General features: G+C 37.2%; 1 protein-coding gene and 1 long non-coding RNA gene across 3 annotated transcripts in view; one reads left to right on the forward strand and one right to left on the reverse strand.

Annotated features, from left to right (window-relative positions):
- Nucleotides 1-1,399: 1,399 nt before the first annotated feature.
- Nucleotides 1,400-2,017, reverse strand: LOC122815991. The gene is made up of 3 exons (XR_006367021.1): nt 1,969-2,017; nt 1,630-1,805; nt 1,400-1,512 (listed from the first exon to the last, which is right to left on the reverse strand). It is a non-coding gene; the product is annotated as an uncharacterized LOC122815991 (long non-coding RNA).
- A 1,670-nt stretch (nt 2,018-3,687) lies between these two features.
- Nucleotides 3,688-16,757, forward strand: part of LOC122815146 (T-cell-specific guanine nucleotide triphosphate-binding protein 2-like) — a 426,290-nt gene continuing 413,220 nt past the window's right edge. Inside the window, exon 1 of one of the 2 annotated variants that reach the window (XM_044087401.1) lies at nt 3,688-4,006. The gene's annotated coding sequence lies outside the window, so the exon portion shown is untranslated. The remainder of the gene's footprint in view (nt 4,007-16,757) is intronic. The other variant, XM_044087400.1, reaches the window with a different exon arrangement.

Here is a 16,757-nt window from a genome sequence, read left to right on the forward strand (position 1 = left end):
TTGGACAGACTGGATATTTAAACAAAAAGGATGATTCATGCTCACCAAATGATTTATAAAAATCATTATATATTCCTCGTTCCAAAGGAGGGATGGGCCTCCTTGAAATTGATTATATGTATAGATCTGCAATTGTGGGACTCCACACATATCTACTGACTTCACAGGATCCAAGTCTAGTGAAAGTTTTGAAACATGAGGAGAATAAATCTAAGATGACGTCTCTTCTTAATTTAGCAGAAACATATCAGCATCAAGCAGGAATGGAAATCAAACCAGAAGTAGATAAAGACCAGGCAACAACTGAATGTGCTAAAAAACAAAAGAAAGAATATAAGGTGAAGGACCAGATGAGAAGGCAAGAAATGTGGAAAAAACATAAATATAGTTGCAAGTATAGAAAATTCTGGAAAAGCTTCATGTTGATCAAGAATGAATGCAGCAGTGGTTAAGGAGAGGTGAATTTACATCAAGAAATGAAAGGTTAACATTGGCAGCACAAGACAGTGGGCTATGTACACACTGGTTTACAAAGTCCATTGAACATGTGGGAGAAACAGACATATGTAGGTTTTGGAAAACAGAATTGGAAACAGTCACACACCTTATTGCTGGTTGCGATGTTCTAATGGCAGAGGGACTGTATACTGAAAGGCATAATAATGTGGTGAGACTGGAGATCGTGCAAACATTATGTTATCAAAGTGGCTGAAAAATACTGGAAACATGAGCCACAAAGAATCACAGAAAATGATGAAGTTTATATCACATGGGATCACCCAATACCAGCAGTTCAAAAGATAGATGCTAGAAAACCAGATATAGTGGTCCAAGAAAAGAAGACAAAAGTAGCATTGGTCATTGAAATCGCCACACCTAGTGACTACAGTGTCTTGCATACAGAGAGACACAAAGTCATAAAATACCTTGATCTGCAGACAGAAACGAGAACCATGTGGAAGAAAGATACCCAGACAGTTCCAATAGTAGTATGAGCAACTGGTCTTAATAAAAAAGAATTTACAGTCAGATTTAGATATGTTACCAATTCATGTAACACCATACAAATTGCAGAAGGAGTCATTACTGGGCACACTGCGGGTGCTGCGAAGAGCACTTTTGGCTGACATCAGAGAGAGAAACAATACTAATTTCATGAACTTTAATTGTACTTTGACTTAGGAATGGGGTCCATTCCCGTCAAGATATTAGAAACCCAAAAGACTTGGAGAAATTAAAAACAACAGCCCTCATTTGGATCAGCACATCCTCTTTCCATTTCCTGCTTTCCATTTACAACATTCCTCATTAACGCTTCTTAAAAAGGGCTCCTGTACCCCAAATAGATGCATATACTTATTGCCCTGCCACTCCCTTTTACATTCCCTGTGTCCTTGTGTATATTCCATGCTCACTCCCTTTTACCTTCCCTGTGTCCTTGTGTATATACCGTGCTCACTCCCTTTTACCTTCCTGTGTCCTTGTGTATATTCCATGCTCACTCCCTTTTACCTTCCCTGTGTCCTTGTGTATATTCCATGCTCATTCCCTTTTACCTTCCCTGTGTCCTTGTGTATATACCGTGCTCCCTCCCTTTTACCTTCCTGTGTCCTTGTGTATCCCTTTTACCTTCCCTGTGTCCTTGTGTATATACCGTGCTCACTCCCTTTTACCTTCCCTGTGTCCTTGTGTATATTCCGTGCTCACTCCCTTTTACCTTCCCTGTGTCCTTGTGTATATTCCATGCTCACTCCCTTTTACCTTCCCTGTGTCCTTGTGTATATTCCATGCTCACTCCCTTTTACCTTCCTGTGTCCTTGTGTATATGTGTCCTTGTGTATATTCCATGCTCACTCCCTTTTACCTTCCTGTGTCTTTTACCTTCCCTGTGTCCGTGTGTATATACCGTGCTCACTCCCTTTTACCTTCCCTGTGTCCTTGTGTATATCCATGCTCATTCCCTTTTACCTTCCCTGTGTCCTTGTGTATATACCGTGCTCACTCCCTTTTACCTTCCCTGTGTCCGTGTGTATACTCCTTGCTTGCCCTTCCCTCCTGTTCTGACTTCCTTATACACCCATTTCCCTCACCATCACCTCAATGGAACTGTACAAAACATTATTGAGAGCCACTTCCTGTGGCACATCCTCATATTCTGACAGCTTCACTAAGTACAGCATGTACAGCTACATACTCGCTATTTGTGTCCTTGAAATTCCTATCCGCAATCACAGAAAAGACTCTCTGACTGCTGCCTCTTGTCATTTCTGTGAGTGAGTTTCTTAACCAGTTACTGCATGAGTGGCAGGATTCCTCCTATTAAATGGATAATTACCTTTAAGCTGTATCTTGCTTCTGCAGCTTTGCTGTAGACTTTGCACAATTGTGGAAAGTATAAGTTCAGATTTCAAGAGAAGTTATATTAACATGTATGAGATACTGGGTTTAAGTTTTTATATAACAGAAAATAGGTTAAGAAGTGATTTTTAGGATGTAGAAATGAGTTTAAAGGCGGAAGCTTAGAAATAAAAAATAGTACAATAAGATATGCAGAAAATATATAGAAAGTGCATAGAAGTATCCAATTTAAGTGAGAAGAGGGCATTGTTTCAATTTGCATAATTTATAACTATAGACCATTATTTTGGGGTGGCTGCAGTGGTGCAGCGGTTAGTGTGGCTGCCTGATAACCAGAGGTTCTCTGGTTTAATCCTTGGCTGGGGTGTCTTCTGTGCGGAGTCTGCATGTCCTCCCCGTGGTTGCATGGATTTCCTCCGGGTGCTTTGATTTCCTCTCACATCCCAAAGACATGCTGTAGGTGGATTGGGCACTCTAAATTGGCCCTAGGCATATGTGTGTGTGTGTGTGTCTTCTGTGGAAGGTTGGGTGCTGGGCTAGCAACTCAACACTGTAAAACTCCACTGCCAATCATGAGCAGACAGGTGACCCCTAACTGGGAAAAGCTGAAAGAAGTAGTATATCTATAGACCATTATTTTCATTTGTATAATGTATCCATAGTTATGTCTGTCTCTCTACCTATCTTAAGGTACATGAAATGTAAATCATAAAAATGTAAATGGGATCTGTGGAAAGTATTTTTAAAGCGTTAGAAGTAGATAAACTGAAACAACAGCCTCTTCATACTCAAGTAATCTGTATGCATTAGAAGCAATCTTTGCAAAAGTTTGTTTTGTTCTGCTGCTTGATTCTTCGAATGCAGGTGGTACTCTTATGGGTGAAGTTTTCAGGTTTCTGCATATGTAATGACGGGGTTGTTTCTGAGACTTTAGCTTCGATATTCTGCGTTTGACAATGGAAAGGCTGTAAGCAGTGTTATGTTGCACCACTATCCTCATTTTGTACAGTAACCCCAGTTGTGGGTGTGGGTGAATCTGTGGTAGGCTGACAGGTCCAGTACAACTGAAGTAAAAGAGGAATTGGTGTCAGCTGATGGCCAGCTGTGAAGGGGAAATGATAAATGATTCTAATGTTCAAAATCCAATTCTGCTGCTTAACAGACCACTACTTTTCGATATATGATGACGGCATTGTGTTTCTATGATATATCTCCCACAAAGTAGGCGTTGGAGCGCAAAACACATGACATTCAGGTGGTAAATAAACAGGTTATAGCACATCAGCTGTTAGGCACTTCTGAATTTAAACACTCAAGCGTCATTGAAATGTCAGCTACATTCATGCTATGCACTAATCAGGACCCCAATAATTAAACATCTGAGCTGAATCCGAGCTAATAAAGAGTAGTAACTTGCAGGTTTAATCAATTATTTGCGACTGTTGTCCGCACTCACTTGGAGTTCAGCTGTCCTGCTGCTCCGCCTTCACGGACCAGCAGGAGGTATATAAGTACGGTCACGGAGAAGGAAGGAGACAGATAACGGCGAAGGAACCGTGAATTACTAAAAAGGGTAGCAACAAAAGTGCGAGTTTGTGCTTCGTGCGGATACGCACATCAGTTGGTAAGAAATCGGGCTGCTAAAGTGGTAAATATGGTTTAATTTTGTGACTCCACATAGCATTGATGTTCTTTTAAAGAAACATCTGACTGAAAAATACAGGACGTTATATCAGACAAAAATCACAGTTACTGGAACCTTATGTCTGGTATACTTTTTATAGTATAATAAATTATATAATTATAAATTGTATGCACTGACTTGTGTTACTTTGAAGCTTTTACAGCACATTATAATAAGTGCCCATGTCTTACAGAGCTAAAGAAATCTAACGGGGCACAAACTTGCATTGACAGTTTTTTATATAGTAGTTATTATGACAAAAGTGTATATTTTCCCGTGAAGTAACCAGGCAATTTGTGCAACAAAAACAAGAGAAATTATGTCCTGTTGCTTTTTTTTTTTGGGGGGTGGAGTGGGGATGCGGGCTTTCTCCAAAATAAACTGAGTGTTGAGAATTCTTGCATTTCTTCGTCTGTATAGACTATTTATTAACTGCTGACCAATTAAGTATGTTGTTTATAGAAGAATAGACATCGACATTATTTTCGGTGCAGACTTGCTTACAAATCCTGCAGGTTAAGGCAGCTAAATATCCAGTTCGACAAACATCCGGCTTTTGATACATTGTTGCTTCCATCACAAATCGCGTGAAGCTGAGACATTTGTTTTCCAAATTTGTGTAATTTTCATCAAGTTTCCGATTCTTCCAAAACTGATTGCACTTTCATTTTTTAAGTGAACCTTCTTTAGGCAAATTAGTAAGAGTTTGGAATGAAACGGAAAAGTGAAACGGAAGTGAGACTAAAGTATTTTTTTTAATAGCAGGTTAATGTAGTGCACTTTGCGCTTGCAAATAACCCCACTGTTCAGCTCTAGAGCATTTTAGCACAGGGTGTGCTCTGGAAGTCCCCATCGGCTTACACTGAAAAGGGTACAGCTGGAACCCGAAGTATGTAAATGTCCTGCATATAGTGCTACTTCATACCCCTGTCCATTTGGAATAAGGGCCCTATTGTAAAATATGGGTAAATCCAGAAACAAATTAAAGCCTATAAACCCATTAACTGTTAATTAACCCCGCTTGCTTATCATCAGTACAAAAATCGGTTATCTTAAGTTTAGTGCCACTTCGCCTAGGGGCACGTAGGTGTAGAACGTACGTGTAGAGGAAGTGGTGCTTAACTTGCAGCAGACTTCCAAAGTCCTTCCTACTTCCTTTTCGCACTTTTTACTTTTGTCGCCACAGTTTGTAACGTGTGTACGCCGGTTGCAATTTCAGAAACAATTGCAAATTCAGTTAACATACAGGTTAATTATCCCAGTGTTATTTTAAAGTTATTTTTATGCAACTGCATTCTAGTGAAACCAGCACTAAACAGGGTATACCCTTGCACTGCCCTATACATACAAGAAAATAATCAGCAATACAGTTTATATTGATTTTTTTTAGGTAACGGGCAGTGGTGGCTGATGTGGCTGAATCAAAGGGGCTGCAATCAAGACAGCTGAATGGATGGGGTCAATTGGAATGGGTGTGGGAATGGGTAGGGGGGGGAGAGATGGGCTCAAAACAAAAAAAACTAACTTTAAACTTTAATTTGCCAAACCCCTGGGTGCCAAACCATCATTATGAGAGTCAATCACAACAAAGAAAAAAAGAAGAAAAAAAAAAAATTTCAATCATGGGCTTACTGCAGCTTACTAAATATCTAGATGGAAACAAAACAAAGGTTGTGATAAAAAAAAATAAATTTTTTTTTATACATTACTGGAAGGAAAGTCAAGTATAAGTAAAAGAAAGCAGCAGCAAACTCAATCCAACTCTCCCTTGTACTCCAGTTCTAATTATAAATTATATTCAGCTTTATTAACTACCAAGTAACATGGCAGAAAGTTGCAATCTCATCTCTACCCCCCCCACTAAAAAATTTCTTATCAAAAAAAGACCTGCCTGACAACAACTATCTACTCTGTTGTTTCATGGAAAAAAAATGATCAAAAAAAAAAAAAAAAAACAGGAAACAACTCTCAACATACATTGCTTAAAGGATTACTGCACAGCTTATGGGCGTGACATGTCATAGATTGGCATTCTGTTTTTGCAGGTAAACCTGTGTAATGCTCTAAAAAATGTAATCCTGTCCTTTATTACAATTACAAATACATATCATATGCATTCAATCAATACTATATATTATGTTGTCTAGTTATGTAGTATTCTCTGCATGGCAACAACAGGCTTTTTTCAATGTTCGCATTTTTAACAGTATGTATGCTTATTAAAACTTACTTGCATCTTACAATCTCAGACAGGCTTACCAGATGGTCATTAAAGCATTGCTACTTAAACACAGAGCAGCAGGCAATTTCTGAATAATAAGCATAATCAAACAATAAAAAAAAAAAAAGAAAAACCAGAACACATAAAAAAAAATCATGAAAGAAAAGCCAGCCATTGTATTGTGTGTCTACCTTGGGGGGGGGATAGTCTGCACATTTACTGCACATATTCTCCTTGCCTTGCTTGGACACATCAGAGTCACTACATGGGGTCAGTCGTGCAACAAGTATGTCACAATTTGAAATGTCTCTGGCTGACTGCGATGGCCCTGACAGCATTTGTAATACCTGTCAACATCAGAGCAAGAAATCTGGACAAAGCCACTACAAAAGTGGCGACAAAGGAACAAAATAAGGACAATTTTAAATATTGCTCTTATAAACTTAGGACATTAGAATAGTAGGTTGCATTTGTCCTTTGCTGAAGGATATGAAATCTTACTGAAATAGGCAAGTTTCACTTCTACGTCCCCTATACGTGCCCCTAGGCGAAGTGGCACTCCAAACTTAGGCAGTTGAGAGTTTGCATATACCTAATTCTATAAGCAATTTATTTGCAGTACCTCTCAACCTGTGAATGCAGGAAATCTGGAAAAGTGCAGTCTCACAATGAGAAACTCACATTCACGTCTACTCAAACTTCTACAGTCCCCATGGGCATTTGTTTATTGTCTTCTGTGGTCTTTCTAGTTGTTGCAGGTGCCTGTTACCCTAATGGATGACAAACTGAGCTTTTATAATGTTGGAAAGTTGCTAGAATAAAATGCTGTATACATTTCACTGCCAAGCCGCTACCATTGAACAAAGTGAATACATCCCCAAACATTCAGTGAATTCAGTTCTCACCATAGCTCTCAACCTCTTAGCAAAATTTCAAATATCCATCTTATACACAGAAAATTGCTAGAAGTCATTTTTAACACACATGTTTTGTAAACAGCCAAGCATCAAACCAGAGAACCTGTAGCTGTCAGGCAACAATACAGAAACCACAGATTTATGAGGAATAGAACATGGTGATCCTACCAGCTGATCCACTCTTCAGCCCAGCTAAGTTCTGTAATGGCTGAGCCCAGCTAAATCCTCCTGTCTTACTGCACAGACCTCTGGGCTGCCTTTGAATGGATTATTTACAAACTGCTCGCCTGTTTAGACAATGTTGTCCTCTCCTTGCCACAAACCCACAGTCACATCTCATCTTTGTCTATCAGGAGCCCACCATCTCATTATACAAAGTACAGTCCGGCAGACTAAAGGATATATTCAGTTGCTGTGGTAAAAACAAGCACTAGGGTTGCCACCTTCTCAGCGGGCCAAAGTGGGACACTGGCTACACCCTCTACCATGACGTCCCACAGGAGCGGAGAAGGAGATGCTGTTATGGGTATGACGGATGGCTGCTGGAGTGGCTAGCTAGCTGACTAGCTGGCTGCTGGAGTGGCTGGTTGGTTGGTTGCTGGAGTGGCTAGCTGACTGGCTCGCCGGCTGCTGGAGTGGCTAGCTGGTTGGTGGGAGTAGTAGCTGGGGCTGCATGAATGGATGGATGGATGGCTGGATGGATGGCTGGATGGATGGAAGGCTGGCTGGATGAATGGCTGGATGGATGGAAGGCTGGCTGGATGAATGGCTGAATGGATGGATGGCTGGCTGGTTGAATGAATGGATGGCTGGCTGGCTGGAAGAATGGCTGTCTGGCTCCATAAAGGGATGCATGGCTGACTGGCTGGCTGCATGAATGGATGGCTGGCTGGTTGGAAGAATGGATTGATGGCTGACTGGTTGGCTGCATGAATGGATGGCTGGTTCAATGGATGGCTGGCTGGTTGAATGAATGGATGGCTGGCTGGTTGAATGAATGGATGGATGGCTGCCTGGGTAGCTGGCTGGTTGGAAGAATGGATGGATGGCTGGATGGCTGACTGGCTGGCTCGTTAGAAAGAAAAACTCATTTTTTTTTTCTTAGCGGCTGTAGAAGATCTTAAAACAAAGTGCTCCCACAGCCGCAATCTTTGCAGGGCTCTTCCTGCCCCAATCTCCACCCCTTTCATGAATTGCAGCCAATTGCTGCATGAATTACAGCACCCGGACCTAACAGGCAGCAGCTTTGCCTGCAGGTCCAGGTTGGTGACGTAACTGAATTGCCATGGAAAAGCCGGAAATAATTTCCATGGCAATTCAGTGCAATTCAAAAGCGGGACTTTTCAAGTCCCACTACTTTCCACAGCCGGCAACAGGATGAGGCAGCTCAACCCATGAGTGTCCTGCTGACAACGGGATGGGTGGCAACCTTAGCACTATCACTGCTCAAGCTCAACACCTTCTTCATGACAGGTAGCTGTGCATGGTTGCCACGTTTGGTAGAAGTGAAACTTGTGTAAGGAAGGGTGAAGGCGCTAATAACTGTTCTGCATGATTTGCTCTCCTTCGCACCACGAACAATTTTTTTTAAATTTTATTTGCAGCTTGATATAATGCATTTTGGGCATGCAAATAAAGCCCACTGTATATAGCTGCAGAACATTTTAGCATACGGAGGGCTCTGAAAGTCCCTATCGGCTTATACTGAATAGAGTAAGGGTGGAGCCCAAAGTATTAGATTTTCTTTCAAATATATTTTTTAATTTTCCTTTTTCTTTTTCATCTTAGTATTCGTATTTATACATCACAATTAAAACAGTTTACAAGCAATGCAGTTATAGTACAAGTATTCGTTAAGAATATTTATTTAACATTTGGACTATCCAGAAATCAAACTCATTCTCCGGTAGTCCAGAAAACACTGTACAAACTCCGGTATTCTGTTTCAAAAAGGAAACAGACTATCCAAGTTTGTAAATCAGCTGATTTACTATACTTTTTTACAGAAAAGCATAGCAAATCAGCTGAAATCAGGCAGCAGGAATGGAAAAAGTGGGCGTTCTGTGTCGAGTGATGTCATCGTGACATCAAAAAATGGGCGGGATATGGACGGGGTTAACAAAGACGCAAGGGTGGCTTTACTCCAATTTTAGCCACAATGATGAGCGGTGGCAACCCTAGTTAACCGGGAAAGACTGACTTGGAAGCCAGTTTTCAGTGGAAGCCCAGGGAAAAATGCTCCAGATGCATAGATTCATAGATTAGTACTAGGCTAACTGTCCTCCGGGCCATTTTAAGCCTAGCCAGTTACCCCATGTGAGAATCAAACCCTGCACCTTGTGTTTCTAAGGTAAGCACCTTAACCATTACACCAACCTGCCACCCATGTAGTTGTAACCTGGGAGGAAACCAGAGCACCCAAAGGAAACCCACATGAACTCTGGGAGAACATGCAGATTCTGCAAGGAATGCCCCCAACCGAGAATGGAACCGGAGAACCTCTTGCGCTGAGGCGACAATGCAACCGCTGCACCACTGCGCCATCCGAAATCTATTGTTTACATTACATGCCAAGGAAGTTTAACTTTACCATAAAGTAGGATGTAAGAAAAAAAAAGACAAGCAGAATAACATGTACCCTATGTAGAACAAGTGCTATCACTTTGTACTGCTGTTTGATGTATTCGTTTTGTTATGCCTTCGGCACATCTTCGTAAACAGTAGACCTATACTATCTAACGCAAACAGAATAAAGATACCTATTAAGTAATTTTATTTGCATTCTAAGTTCTCTGTCCTGCCTTTCTTATTTTAAAATGTGGTCAAGGAGGATGTTAGAAAATATGAGTGTTTATTTGTTTTTGTTTGTCTTTTTGGCTTTTCCAAGTTAGGGGTCACCACAGCGGAACTCCGGTCTGCTAATGATTGGCAGTAGATTTTTATGGTGCTGAGTTGCCAGCCCAATGCCCAACCTTCAACAAAGGCACGCTCATTCACACATGTCTTTTGAATGCCATTCGACCGCAGGGAGGACATGCAGACTCCACACAGAAGGCACTCCAGCTATTACCTTATGTGCAGATATATGTATTGGTTGCCATTTGTCTGAAGCTGTCCCATGTTATCTGAGTCCTATCTAACCAGTTTAGAGTAGTATACAATGTCATTAATGAGAAGAGTGTGATTAATACATGTATTTTTTGTTTTGGTAATTTCTGGGACATAATATGTAAGATTGCAAATTCCCATGATAATGGGACTTCTCGTAGCCCATCTTTTGTAATCTGATTCTCAATGAACAGCATGGTTTGTAAGTACATTTACAGCTCCAGAAGATATGAATTAAGTCTGCTTTCTGGGACTGGCAGTATGAACAATTTGGGAAGATTTTTGCATTGAAATTATTTATTATTACTGGCATTAAATAAGCATTATTTATGATTATTAGTTGGTTATACATAAGGTTTTTTTTAAAGGATTTAGTTTCATTGTTGTTTTAATAGACCAAATTGTTGTTTATCAGTGATTGCAGCATTGTGTTTCATCATGTAGTTTGAAAAAAAAAATAGATGACTGATATTTAAGGGATACAATCAATCTTTATGAGTTTGATAACATTTTTCTTTAGTTTTAATAAGTTTCATAAGATTCTGCAAGTACTGACATTATTTTAACTTATTTCAGAGTTATCTATAATTGAAACACTTCATTCTCTAATCTTAAAATGACATTATAACATTTAGGGAGACTTGAGGTGTTTTTTTGTTGTCTTCCATAGATTTTTCTTTCTATATTCATATAAGTCCCATGAGCTTTTTCCTTTAATAACAGGGTAGCTATTTAAATTTATCAACTCTTTTATTTAATCTAAGGTTTGGATTAAGTGTGTTGGTTGAAATATGTTGAATGAGTTTATTAGGTTTAGTGATTCAGTTAATTTTTCTAGTCTTATTATTTTGTATTTTAACAAATCATGTATTTTGATATTTATAACACTTCCTTTATTAAGAAATGGACTGGCCTTAGTGTTGATTTTACAATTCTTAACATATTTCTGCCATATTTTGATCCATGCTGGAGTCCATTTTTTCCTTTTTTAGATCGTAGTCCAAGATTTTAATAATTCTGTTTGAGCATGTTATATCATAATATATATTAACTTCTGGTTGTCCTAACCCTCCATTTTCTTTTGGATGAATTAGTTTTTGATAACTAATTTTAACTGAATTGGGCTGCCAGATGAACTTAGCCAGAAGTGTATTTAATTTTTTAAAGAATTTGTTTTGTGTTGTCATATTAGATGCATTGAATTGAACTATTAATCTTGGGCGAATATTCATTGTATAATTGCTACTTTTGAGGGGAAAGGTAGTTTTATTTTTTCCCATCTTTGGATATCTTTTTTCAATATTTGATCACATTTTTAAAAGATTATTTTGGAGGAATAGTCTTTGGTCATGCTGGAAAGATATCCCCAGATATTTTAGAGAGTAGTTTAGTTTTATTTCTGAATATAGAAAGTATGAGCCTTTATGACATGCTGAGTTTAAGGGGAATATAAAAGATTTTGTGCAATTAATTTTGAAATTGGAGAATTTTGAGAACATAGTGATGGAGTCTAATATTTTGTCCAGGTCAGTATTTTGGAGTGTAAAGCCTACATTTAAATTGTCATTGAACGCTGTCAATGTTATTTTATTATTAAATAGCTCTGGGATGTAATGATAGTTTTTTTGCTTTATGAGTAAGAAAAAGGTTCTATGTACAAGTTAGAGAGATATGGAGATAGTGGGCAACCCAGTCAAGTCCCATTCAAAATACTTATTAGAATTGAATTTGTGTTATGTATATATACTGTAGTATGAGTGTTCACATAGAGGACCTTAATTATATTTATGAAGTTTTGCAATATATCAAAGTAAGGCAAAACTGAGAGTAATAAGTTGTGGTTTAATCTGTCAAAAGCTTTATATGCATCTATTGTGAGTACATATATTGGATTCTTATATTGTTTGGATAGTAAAATCATCTTGTCCAATGTTACTGTATTATCCCAAGTTTGTCTGCTCTACATAAAGCCTGATTGCACAGGTGATATAATGTTTTTATAGTTTTTAATCTATTTGCCAAGACTGCTGCTAGGATTTTGATATCTAGGTTGATCAGGGAAATTGATCTGTAGTTCAATGGGTTTTTATTATTAGTCTTTCCTTTAGGTATAAACTTGTCTTAGACTTGTTTAAGTATAGATCTGTAATACCATACTGTTTTATGTAGTTATATATAAACAAAAGGAACTTTGATACGCGTTGCCCAAACCTTTTGTAAAATTCAGCTGTGTTGCCATCTGGACCAGGAGGCTTACTTGGTTTGAGATTTTTTATTATTGACACGATTTCTTGTTGTATAAAATGTGCCAATAGAAGAATCTTCTGGGCGTGACTTATTTTGGGAAATCTAGATTTTTAAAGAAAAAAAATCTGTGTCTTAGTCTGCGATTATTTGTTTTTGTTGGCTATATTGTTGGGATTATGTATCTTCAAAGATTTTAATAATTTCTTTATTCATATTATAGAAGTTTCCTTGGTATTCTATTTCTGTTATAAAAGGGGCAGTATTATTCACATTTATTAGTCTTGCAAGTATTTTCAAAGGATTTTGTGTCCATTCTGCATATATTACTAATATTTTCATATCTTTAAATGAATATCATTCTGCATGCAGTAGGGCTTAGCTCTTTTTGAAGTCTATTGAGTTGCTCCTCTATGGTTGAGTTAAAGTTATTATGTAACTCCTCTTCTATTTAATTTATTCTATTTCTAAATGTATCTCTTTGTTTCTATTTTTTTCTTTATAAAATGATGCCTTTCTATTCAATATTCCCCTAATCTGAGCTTTAGTTGCTGTCCATTGGATATCATATGGAATTTGTGAAGAGGTTATATTGTTTTCCAGTTTGTCTAGTATGCTGTTTATATCCTGTACGACATCCTTTTTTGGAGTAGGTTTGGATTTAGGGACAAGTTATATCCCTTTCCTTTCAAAATAGCATCATTTGGCCAGATTAGGCTTATTATACTCTTAGAGTGATCTGAGAAAAATCTAGTTTCCATATGATAGTTGATCTCTGCTCTTAGGAATATTTCCAAGATTAAAAAAAAAAATCTAATCTGGACTATGATTTGTAGCAGTGGGAGTAATATGTGAATTTTGCTGTAGGTAGGTTGTTGCTTTGAAAGTTTTCAGGTCTAAAATTGTTATAGAGGCCTGAGTGTTATATGTTTTACTCTTACTTGTTCCATCTGTCATGGGATCAGCTAATGAGTTCTAATCCCCCCACGATTATGTAATAATAATCTGGAAAGAGATTTAGGATGTTATATATTGACCTGATAAATTCTTGCTGCATCTCACACAGACCATATATATTTTCAGGAATAATATTAATTTATCCAGAATAGAGTTTTTGACGGTAAAATAACACCATCTCCCATTAACATCTGAATCATACTGTAGAACTTGTTCTTTAAATTAATTTTTAATTATAATTGCCACCCCCTTAATGTTTGTTTTATTACTTGACACAATAATTGTTTTTATCTATTTTTTCTCCATGTCTTGCACCCAGTTCCCCGATAACATATGTATTTCTTGTATAAATATTATTTCTGCTTCTGATTTGTAAACTAAATGTAATAATAATATCCTTTCCTTTTCTATTGTATCCCTTTCACATTCCACGAGTCACTTATCCACATTCTCTTCACCCCCCCATTATTTACCTGATGTGAAATTGCAGGTGATCTTTTAGGTCTGTTGACAGGCATCTGTTCTTATAGCACTTGTCTGTTCCAGCTCTAGCTCTGTACCTAACAGGAATTCTACTTTGCCAGGAAGAGAATAACAGATCATGAGAGAGTTTTTTATAATCATGAAAATAACCTTGATACTTTTTAAACTCTGTACATATTAACTTTTTAATAGTGTTTTTTAACACTAAAAATACAAAATAGGTAAACTAAAATTAGCATATTCTTCCCTACTCACCTATAATTAACTCACCTGTGTCACGTATCCCACTTTAAATTAGCAGTTACCTTTCTTGGCCTTCTTTACAGTCTTCAATAAACAGTTTTATCTTGACATTTCACTGCTTTCAGCAGAAAAGCACAACGTGCACTGCATTGATTTATAGTAATCAGGCCTATCTGTTTGTTTTTATTTCTATGTATGTTTTTGTCATTAAAAAATCTCTGATATTTCTGTTTGTTTTATCTAACAGATGTGTATGATCATATTAAAGATTCCAGTAGTTAAGATTTGTCAATACTGCATCTCTTATCTAACTGTATTCTTTATACATTTGTTTTGCAGCTCTTCATTTTACATTAGTCACATTTCAACTAGACTAAATGAAAACACAAACGTTACTAATACTATTTAACACTCAAGTGAACTACGCTTCACTCTATAACAATCAAGGCACAACATTCTTTACCAAATGCTTCATTCATTTATAGAATCAAAATTGCTAGTTATTTTGTCAGTTATTGTTTCATTACCATAACTATTGAGATTCATTGCTTGCATTTATTTTTACCAACCAATATTAATTCAATATTAATGCCTATTCAAAGAGCAATTTTAGAGTGGTTGATTTTTCGTATTCAAACTATTCCAGTATTGATCATTTCTATATGTGTAAGTCTTGTTGCAGCTCCTTTATTAACTGGAGCTTTAAACTGAACAAACAAAACATTTCATTTTTAAAATTAGCATGCCATTATTTACCACATCAGTTTGCTCCCCCGGTGCCTTTGATTTTATTCAAACCATCTTAAAATCAGGCTTTAAAGCAAACTTAAGACTGGAGTCCAAACCTGCAGATTATATTTATTACTGGTCTTCTTTAATATCCGAGAATACCCTCCTCCGTGCTTCCCATCACATTCTTGTACCTAGTAAGTAGATTTCCTTTTACTTTGTTTGGTTTCTGTTTGCTTTGATCTTTAGATTTCTTTTCTTTCTGTATTTTCTTCTACATTTTCCAACCCTCTTTCCCTCTTGTCATCTAGGCTGGTCAGTTTTATATTTCACATTTCTATCAGCCTGCCTTACAGGGAAAGGAAGAACAGGAAGTGCTGAAGCCAAAAGTGTCCATGCAGAGAGCATGTTCACTGAACATTTTCCGCAGGTCAACTCTCATTCTATTTGCAGGTTCCAGTTTCATTCAGGAAATATCATCAACCAGTTAGTATATTCTTTGTTTTTCATCTTTTATTTATTTATTTATTTCATGTTCATTATGAATTTCCCTTATCTCGGCTTGTTGAGTTTGCATTTAACATTGAATATCTGGCAGTTTGTTAAATGCTTTCATAAATGCAAGCCTTGCTTCTTTAATGGAACCAGTCGCATATTTACTGTTCTTATATTGAAGAGTTAGATAGTTTGGGTAATACATCTGGGATCTAATTATTTTGTCAGTTAGGTGTAAAATGGTGATAATTATTGCCTTTGCTGTTTTATTTGAAAGGGTAAGTCTTGTTATTTTGTTTCCGTTCCAAGATATGCTTTTTTTTTTTTTTTTTTTTCTGCTGGTAGGATCTTGTACATTTCTTGTTAATTTAAAAATGTAACATATATTTGTCTGGCTTGTCAAGTGTTTGTGCTGGGCAGATAGCACAGTGCACCCTTTCAATCACCACTTCTGGTATATTTTCCTGTAGGCAACCCATCATTTGTTTTATTGTTTCTATTAATTGTGAATGCTTATATTTTTTTCTGGAATACCTCTGATTAAGATATTATTTCTTCTGCTTCTAACTTCTAAGTCAATAATTTTTGGTTGAATCTCCCAAATATTTTGGCGATTATTTTATTGTACTTTTGTATCTGGTCTATCTGTATTTCATTTTCTGTTACTTTTGACTCTGTTTTATTCTAGTCAAGATGCTATTTGATGTATTACTGAAGCCAGAAAGCTGGTCTGAGAAGCTTTGAATAGCCATTTGCAGAGGTTGTAGTGCAGATTCTAGATCTTGTAATCCTGGGAGTTGCTCTGCTTTTGGTATGGTATTAGGTTTTGGATTTTTCTTTTACTTTGCAGTTCTTGGTCTCTTTATTTTTGTTTCTTTTTTCTGGGATTGTGACTATAGTGTATTTTGTCTTGGTAGTTTGTACTTCCATTGTCTCTGTTTATTCAACATTTTGATGCATTCATTTTTATTTTATGGAAGATTTCAGGCTTTTTTATTTCCATGTGCCAGCTCTTCCAGAGCTTAGCTTGAGAAGTTTTTTTACCTTTTTCCAGTAGAATATTTATATATGTTTTCTTCAAGCTGAGTGTTGTATTACAGTATTTTATTTGGGAGCTGTACTTCTCTTTATTTCATGGCATTTTCTGGCTTTATGGCTATACTTATTTATGAGTATTGATCTACACCAATAGTCAACTCCTCCCTGGTTAGATCTGAACACAAGCTAATCACCTTGGAAATCCACATCCCTCCCCTGAAGAGGTAACCACCATAAAAAACTTCTCCAAAGCTAACTTTGGGCTCCTAAAAACAGAGGC

The sequence above is a fragment of the Protopterus annectens genome, chromosome 11.part0, assembly GCF_019279795.1.
Source record: "Protopterus annectens isolate FY-2018-M chromosome 11.part0, PAN1.0, whole genome shotgun sequence".
Classification (NCBI taxonomy): domain Eukaryota; kingdom Metazoa; phylum Chordata; order Ceratodontiformes; family Protopteridae; genus Protopterus; species Protopterus annectens.